This window comes from Otolemur garnettii, unplaced genomic scaffold, assembly GCF_000181295.1.
Source record: "Otolemur garnettii isolate 467f Iridium unplaced genomic scaffold, OtoGar3 scaffold00041, whole genome shotgun sequence".
NCBI classification, from domain to species: Eukaryota; Metazoa; Chordata; class Mammalia; order Primates; family Galagidae; genus Otolemur; species Otolemur garnettii.
This window is the reverse complement of record NW_003852436.1, coordinates 9,621,015-9,628,860: the sequence shown is the minus strand read 5'-3', so window position 1 is coordinate 9,628,860 and position 7,846 is coordinate 9,621,015. Positions and strand designations below refer to the sequence as shown.

Genomic DNA, 7,846 nt, shown 5'->3' with positions numbered 1-7,846 from the left:
GCATGTAGAATTGTTTATTATATTCCCTTATTTATTCGATGTCTGCAGGATCTGTAGTGATTTCTCTCCATTACAGATCTTAGTAATATGTGTCTTTTCTCTTTTTTTCCCTTGTCAGTCTTACTAGAGGTTTGTCATCCTTTCCAAAGAATCTGCTTTTTGCTCTTATCTTTATTGTTCTTTTTCTAGGTTATGGAGGTAGAAACCTAACATTGGTTTGAAACTTTTCCTCTTTTCTCATGTAACCATTTGAGTGCTATAAATTTCCCTCTCAACACTACTTTAGCTGTTTTCCTCAAATTTTAATATGTTATATATTCATTTTAGTTAAACTTAATGAACTTTTAAATTTTCCTTGAGACTTTCTTTCTGACCCAGAAATTACTTAGAAGTATGTTGTTTGGTTTCCATGAGTTTGGAGATTTTTCTGTTATGAAAAAGGTCTGACAATTAAGTTTGTGAACTTGCCACTGTGTGCTTATGTTGGCAGTACTGTACAGACAACTTGCTGTATCAGGGCCTGACAGCTGTCTGTGTTCATGTTGATAGGTGGTGGTGTCTTGGTGAGTGGTATTCTTTATTGTTGTTGTGTGTTTTTATATGCTGTGATGAGAATGTCAGAGTTTAAATTACAGCAATGAAATAACCTTTTTAAATTTCTTGTTAAACTTGGCAAGACTAGAGGTTAAATCAGAAGCATGTTATTCCACTTTTATGGGGATAATGCCATGAGAAAATGGCAGTGTACAAATACATTACACATTTTTCTTAGGGGAGAGAAAGTGTCATGATGAAGAGAGGTCAGCGTGGCCAGTAATGACCAGAATTCATGAAAATATAATAAATATTTGTTGAATTCTCTGTCAAAATCGTTGGCTAACTGTGAGAATCAAGGCAGACCAAGTAAACATCAATAGAGAAATAGGAAGATATTAACTAAAAGTCTTGGCCAATAACTCATGGCTCTTGCATCATGACAATGTTCTGGTTCACATGGCACTGACTCCGAGGGAGTTTTTTAGCCAGTAAACAAAAAACTGTATTGGAATATCCTCCCTACTCCCCTGATTTGAACCCCAGTGACTTTTTTCTTTACTTGAAGATAAAGAAAATATTGAAAGGAAGACATCTTGATGACATTTAGGACATCAGGAGTAATGTGATGACAGCTTTGGTGGCCATTCTAGAAAAACAGTTTCAAAATTGCTTTGAAGGGTGAACTTAGGCACTGGTGTCAGTGCGTAGCTTCCCATGGGGAGCACTTTGAAGGTGACCACAGTGACATTCAGCAATGAGGTATTTGGCATTTTTTCCTAGGATAGGGTCACCAGACGTCCCACTTTTGAACAATTTGTCCTGCGTCCAGTGAAGTTTTAAAAAAGTCCTGATTTTTGGAGAGAATGCACGAATGGGTGGGAGAATAGGAAGGTAATACACAGTTTTCAGCTGCCATGTGGCTATTTCACCAGAATATGAGTTTTCTATTATTTTTGTTAATTTTATAATGATAAACTGTAATAATAACAAATAATTGTTGAGAAGTGATTATTGAGAACTGCTTATCAAAGTTTGCATTGTTGTAAGGCCCTGCCCTGCCCTGTCCCCTTCCCTGCCTCACCCCACCCCCAGCCATGTTGTCCCGCTTTACCAATGTTAAAATCTGGTCACCCTATCCTAGTATAAGTTTTCCAACTTAGTTGTCAGACCTTGCATATTATTGATTGCTAGTTTGAGTCCAATGTGGTCAGAGAACACACTATATATGATTTCAGTTTTTAAAAATGCATTCAGGTTTGTTTTATGGTCCAGAATGTTTCATTTAATATATATTTTATGAGCACTTGAAAAAAATGTGTATTTTGCTGTTGTTGGGCAGAGTGTTCCATAAACATTGATTAATGGTGCTGTTGGTTTCTTCCATATCTTTGCCAATTTTCTGCCTACTCATTCTAGAAATTATTCAAAGTAAGTGGTGAAGTCACCAACTATAATTATAGATTTGTCTATTTCTCCACACTTGGGCTTTGCTGGTGTGAGTGAAAGTAGGGCCATGGTTTTCTTTCTGTCTGAATTTTTTAAAAAAATCTTTCAAGGCTCTCTTTCCTAATCTGTCAGCTAGTGAGTAGGCTTTGTTTGGGCTTTTCTTATTTGCACCTGTTGGTGTTTCTTGGTTGTTGACCTCTTTAACTCTAAATTAAAGACATGTGGACATATGGGACAAAAAACAAAACTCAGGGTAGTTACCACTTTTGAATGGGTACCGAGGACCCTAGCCCACGTGTCTTTCTCTTCACTTGCAGAGTCTTCTTATGTTTATTTTATATAGAATGCCCCAAGATTTTAGTTGTAGTTTGTGGGAGAAATAGGTGTTTCCTTTATTTTTATATTCTTGAGGAGTACCATGCTTTTGGTCACATGTAGGCACAATAGATAAATGGTCTCAGGGGACAGATCTCAACACAGCAATGAAATGAAAATCCTTTTAATGTTACTGGTATTATTTAGAAGGACTACATCTAAATATCACTCATAAATCAATTTGTTTCTCATAGTTTTGTAGAAACTACTATCATTTTAGAAATAAAGAGATTATAGGGTGAGTCACAGTGGCTCATACCTGTAATCCTAGCACTTTAGGAGGCCAAGGTTGGAGGATTGCTTGAATTTCTGAGTTGGAGACCAGCCTGAACAAGAGTAGAAGAAATTAATTGGGTGTGATAGTGCATGCCTATAGCCCCAGCTCTTGAGAGCCTGAGACAGGAGGATTGCTTGAGTCCAGGAGTTTGAGTTTGAGGTTGCCACTGCACTTTAGCCAGAAGAAGAAGAAGAAGAAAAAAAAAGAAATAGATTTTGAAAGCAGAAAGAGATATGGGCTGAACCAAGGTAGCTGGAGAATTTCCAAGAAAAACTATACATGCATGTCTTTTTATTATGGACATATTTTCCTTGTCTGTATTGAATGCTCCGAGAGTAAATGTCAGTAGTTCTTCATCCTTACAAGAATAAATACAGTGACAAATTGGCAATTTTTAAATGGCTAGGAATTTGCTGCCACTGGCTCTAAGAGAAGGGAAAAGAATTTTGTCTTAAATGCAGTCTCAGTCCTGCAGTAGAAGATTTTGGTAGTTCTTGTTTGTCATAGGTAGAAGATAAATATTGCTGTGAAAGTAGCTGTGGAATAGGGAGAAATCATCCAAACCAGATACTTTGGAGTGGGATGTTATATGATCTATTCAAGAATGTAAAAATCTCCTACAAGTGGGACAGAAGAGAAGCAGTCTGGAGGATCCCAGAACTGATAGGAAGGAGAGCTTATTACCAGAATATAGAAAGATTACTGATTTTAAAAATATTTATTTTAGACTTGGTGCCCGAAGCTCAGTGGTTAGGGTGCTGGACACATGTACTAGGCCTGGTGGGTTCAAGCCCACCCCAGGCTGCTAAACAATAATGACAACTACAATAAAAAAAATAGACGAGTGTTGTGGCGGACACCTGTAGTTCCAGCTACTTGGGAGGCTGAGGCAAGAGAATCACTTAAGCCTAAGAGTTTGAGGTTGCTGTGAGCTGTGACGCCATGGTACTCTACCAAGGGTGACATAGTAAGACTGTCTCAAAAAAGAAAAAGTTTATTTTAAATCTAGCTTTCTTATCAATTATTAAAATTTTGGTGACTATCATCATTATTATTTACTATGGACTCATGAATGTTCTAGGTATACATTCTGAGCAAAAATGATGATTTTATCTTCTCCTATCCAGTATCACAACTTACAAAACAATTTTAAATAATGGTGATAAGGACATTTCTCTTCACATTCAGATTTTACTTGAAATTGTTTTAACTGTTTTTTGTAAGTAAAATTTATGTAATGGAAATAGTTTTCTTTGATTAATTGCCTTCATTCATCCACAAATAAGTTTTATCAAAAAATAATTCTGTTAAAATGGTAGATGTTTTTTCTCTGTGTCTTTATATGAGTATTATAATCAGAAGAACCACATTTCCTACAAATTATGATTATAGAATTTAGGTGTGTATCTAGTGGTAAGGCAGTGTGTTATACTGGAAAGATATTTAGATTTGGGATTAGAAAACCTCAGCTCAAGCCTTGAACCCAACATTTATTAGCTCTGTGACCTAAAGAAAGTCATTTAGGTTCTCTGAGCATCAGTTTTCCATCTAAAAGAGGGGATTGTATTGCATTACTTATCTCATAGCTTTGTTTTCAGAAAAAAAATTTAAAAAACATAATAAACTGCAAAGCACTGTATACTATAGTTAGGGTAACTATATGTCCCAGTTTGGGGGGAGCACAGGCTCATTTATGTCTGCTATGCTGGCTTAACTTTTAAAAGCCCTTCTTTTACCTTTAAAAGACTCCTAGTTTAAATAATAAATTTTGTTCCCCCCAAATTTAATTGTTATTCTCTTTATACCTGGAATCCTGGATAGATTGAGTGCTATACTGACTGAGGGCAGAGATAGTTATCTGTCCTTTTGTCCCCAACACCACCTAAGTCACTGCCTTTCATTTAGGGCACTCTTAACCCTTGGATTTAAAATAGGTATTTAAATTTACTCTCTAGATAGTGTTTCCTAGTGAACATCATTATCTTGGCTGACACCAGAACTTAAAATAAGTTGAGTGGGAGGAACTTGCAGCCATATAATGTGCTACTTTTTGCAATTTGTGCAAGCAAAGTGTAACTTAAGAGATATACTTATAACAAATTGAAAAATATACACTTAGAATCATCAATTTGTTTAAAAGCCTGTTCAAAACCTCTTACAACAAGTAGTCTGTGATGTTAACAAATAGAACTTCAAAAAACACCTCCAGACCTAAGAGGTGATGATTTTATCTCAGATTAGTTTGTAAGTTTTAGTAGTTTTAGGAATCCCCTTATATTTTGTTGCCTCTTAATAGATTAAGTTTCTGCTGAACTGCAATGAATGACTTGCTAGATTATTAGTGGATTCTCCTATGTAGATCTTAAACATTCGAGGCATTACTTTCTTTCTTCCTTTTTTTTTTGGCTTGGGCTGGGAAATATGTATTCTGGGTTGTATCCTGAAGCATTTGATTTTGGAGAAACAAAATTCAATAAGATACTACTTTTAGAGAAGATTTTTTATGTATGTATGTATGTGTTTTTGAGACAGAGTCTCACTTTGTCTCCTTTGGTAGAGTGCTGTCATGTTACAGCTCACAGCAACCTCAAACTCCCAGGCTCAAGTGATTCTCTTGCCTCAGCCTCCTGAATAGCTGGGACCACAGGTGCCTGCCACAACTGAGTGAGAGATTTGGGGGGAGGTTGGTCTCCCTCTTGCTCAGGCTGGTCTCAAACTTGTGAGCTCAGGAAATCCACCTGCCTTGGCCTCCCAGAGTGCTAGGATTATAGGCATGAGCTACTGTGCCTGGCCAGATTTTGTATTTAGTTGTTTCAAGAACATGGGTCATCAAAAGATCTGTTTCTTAGGAACCTTGAATTTAGTTAGATAGGTGTAGCCCAGGAGGGTGGATTGCCTGAGCTCACAAGTTTGAGACCAACCTGAGCAAGAGCGAGACCCTGTCTCTAAAAAAATAGCCAGGTGCTCTAGCAGGCACCTGTAGTCCCAGCTACCTGGGAGGCTAAGGCAAGAAAATCGCTTAAGCCCAAGAGTTTAAGGTTGCTGTGAGCTGTGATGCCTCAGCATTCTACAGAGGGTGACCAAGTGAGACTCTGTCTCATAAAAATAAATAAATAGGTGTAGCAAGAAAAATCAATTTATCTTTAAAATGTTGATCAGTGTGGCTGGGTGCCTGTTGCTCACTGGTTAGGGTGCCAGCCACATGCTTCAGGGTTGGTGGATTCAAACCCAGCTGGGCCTGCTAAACACAAAACAGCAACAACAACAGCACAAAATGTTCATAAGAAAGGAAGAATAATCTAAAGTGAAATACTTGAGTTGCTTTACTGACTAAAGTGGCTTATTAGATTTCTTTGGAGTAAGAAGAACCCAAGACAATGCTGACTTATCTCTAAGATCATTAAGTGACAATAAAGCAGTAAAACTCATGAAGCTCTCCAATAATGTGGAAGTACTTTCTTGATTGTGAGAAAAGTGAATGTCTTCTAATTATTAAATTATTAACTTGCTAAATTAAAAAAATAAATAATTTTCTAACCCCTTTTTTATATATACTTTCCTCCTGGAAAAGGAGAAAATTAGAGTTGTTTTACTTCATCTTTTGGAATGTACAAAGGAGGTAGAGTTTTTCATTTTATTTCAAAGCTTTTCACTGCTGCAGGTTTGCAAATTGAGGTGACATATTTTATAGAGATAGCCAATTTGTTTGGCTAATTATTCTCTTGCTATGTTTGAACAAAACTGAGGTGAAAAGCTACTTAAATGCCTTTTATGTTTTTTGCTAACAGTTACTTTCTAGGTATGATAAGAAAAAAAAATGTCCATTATTCTTCAAATTGCTTTTATAGTTGCAGTTGCATTAAAAATACACTATGGCATTTAGAGAAAACTAATATTTGAATAATGACTACAGTTTTAAAGAATAGACATGAGCTGAAACATCAGTCTTGTTTTTCCACAAACATATTAGTAGCACAAAAAAATTGGACAAAGTAAATATAAAAAGTTCTTAAAAATAGGAAGCAGAGTGCTTGCTTCGGCAGCACATATACTAAAATTGGAACGATACAGAGAAGATTAGCATGGCCCCTGTGCAAGGATGACACGCAAATTTGTGAAGCATTCCATAATTTTTAAATTTCCTTGACTTTATAAAAGCCAAAAAAAAAAAAAAAAAGGAAGCAGAATGGTGGTTACAAGGGGTTGCAGCATGGGGAAAGAGGGAAAAAACTCCCTAACTATATCTTTCTACCCATAAATCATACCCACTTAATCCTCCTTTCCTGCTACCCTTCCCAGCCTCTGGTAGTCATTGTTCTATTCTCTGACGTCATAAGATCAATTGCTTTTGATGTTTTGCTCCTACATATTGTCTTTCTAGGCTTGGTTTCTTTCACTTAAGATAATATTTTCCACTTCTGTCAACATTGTTTCCAATGGCAAGATTTCATTCTCTCTGTGGCTATGTAATACTCCATAGTGTGTAAGTACCACAGTTTCTTCCATATCTTGGTTTTGTGAATAGTGCTGCAGTAAACATGGGAGTATAGATACCTTTTTGATATACTGAATTTCCATCCTTTGGATACATGCCCAGCAGTAGGACTGCTGGGTCATATGGTAGTGCCACATACTGTGTTTTGAGGAATTTTTAAATTTCCTTCTTAAACTCTTCATTGACTTACTGGCTATTGAAGAGCATATTGTTTAATTTCCTTTGTATATCTTCTAGTGTTTCTCTTATCATTGATTGCTAGCTTAATTTCATTATAGTCAGAGAAAATATTTGATATGATTTCTTTCATTTTTTCTGAATTTTTTGAGACTTGTTTTATGGTCGAAACTTCTTGTTTTAATTTTTATTAATTGTATAATTTTTTCTTTTTAATGTATCTAAAGAGAGAAAAATATAAATCATAAAGTTAGAGGTATGGTGGAAAGAGCACTAGAAAAGTAAAAACAGATTTCCTTTTTTTTCCCGATCTGTATTCCTTTCATTTAATTCTTTTTGCCCATTGCAGTAGTTAGAATTTCTAGTACAATGCTGTAGAGAAATGGTGAGAGCAAACATCCTTATCTTCTTGATCTTAGGGGGAAAGTTGTTCTACCTTATGCCATTAAATGTGATGTTAGCTGTAGACTTTTCATGGGTGCTCATTATCAGGTCAAGGAAATTCCCTTCTATTGAAAGCTTGCTGAGAATTTTTTTTT

At 36.0% G+C, this 7,846-nt stretch overlaps 1 non-coding gene across 1 annotated transcript; it reads left to right on the top strand.

Annotated features, from left to right (window-relative positions):
* Positions 1-6,662: 6,662 nt before the first annotated feature.
* On the top strand, positions 6,663-6,769 carry LOC111725452. The gene has a single exon (XR_002773514.1). It is a non-coding gene; the product is annotated as a U6 spliceosomal RNA (small nuclear RNA).
* The last annotated feature ends 1,077 nt before the right edge of the window (positions 6,770-7,846 follow it).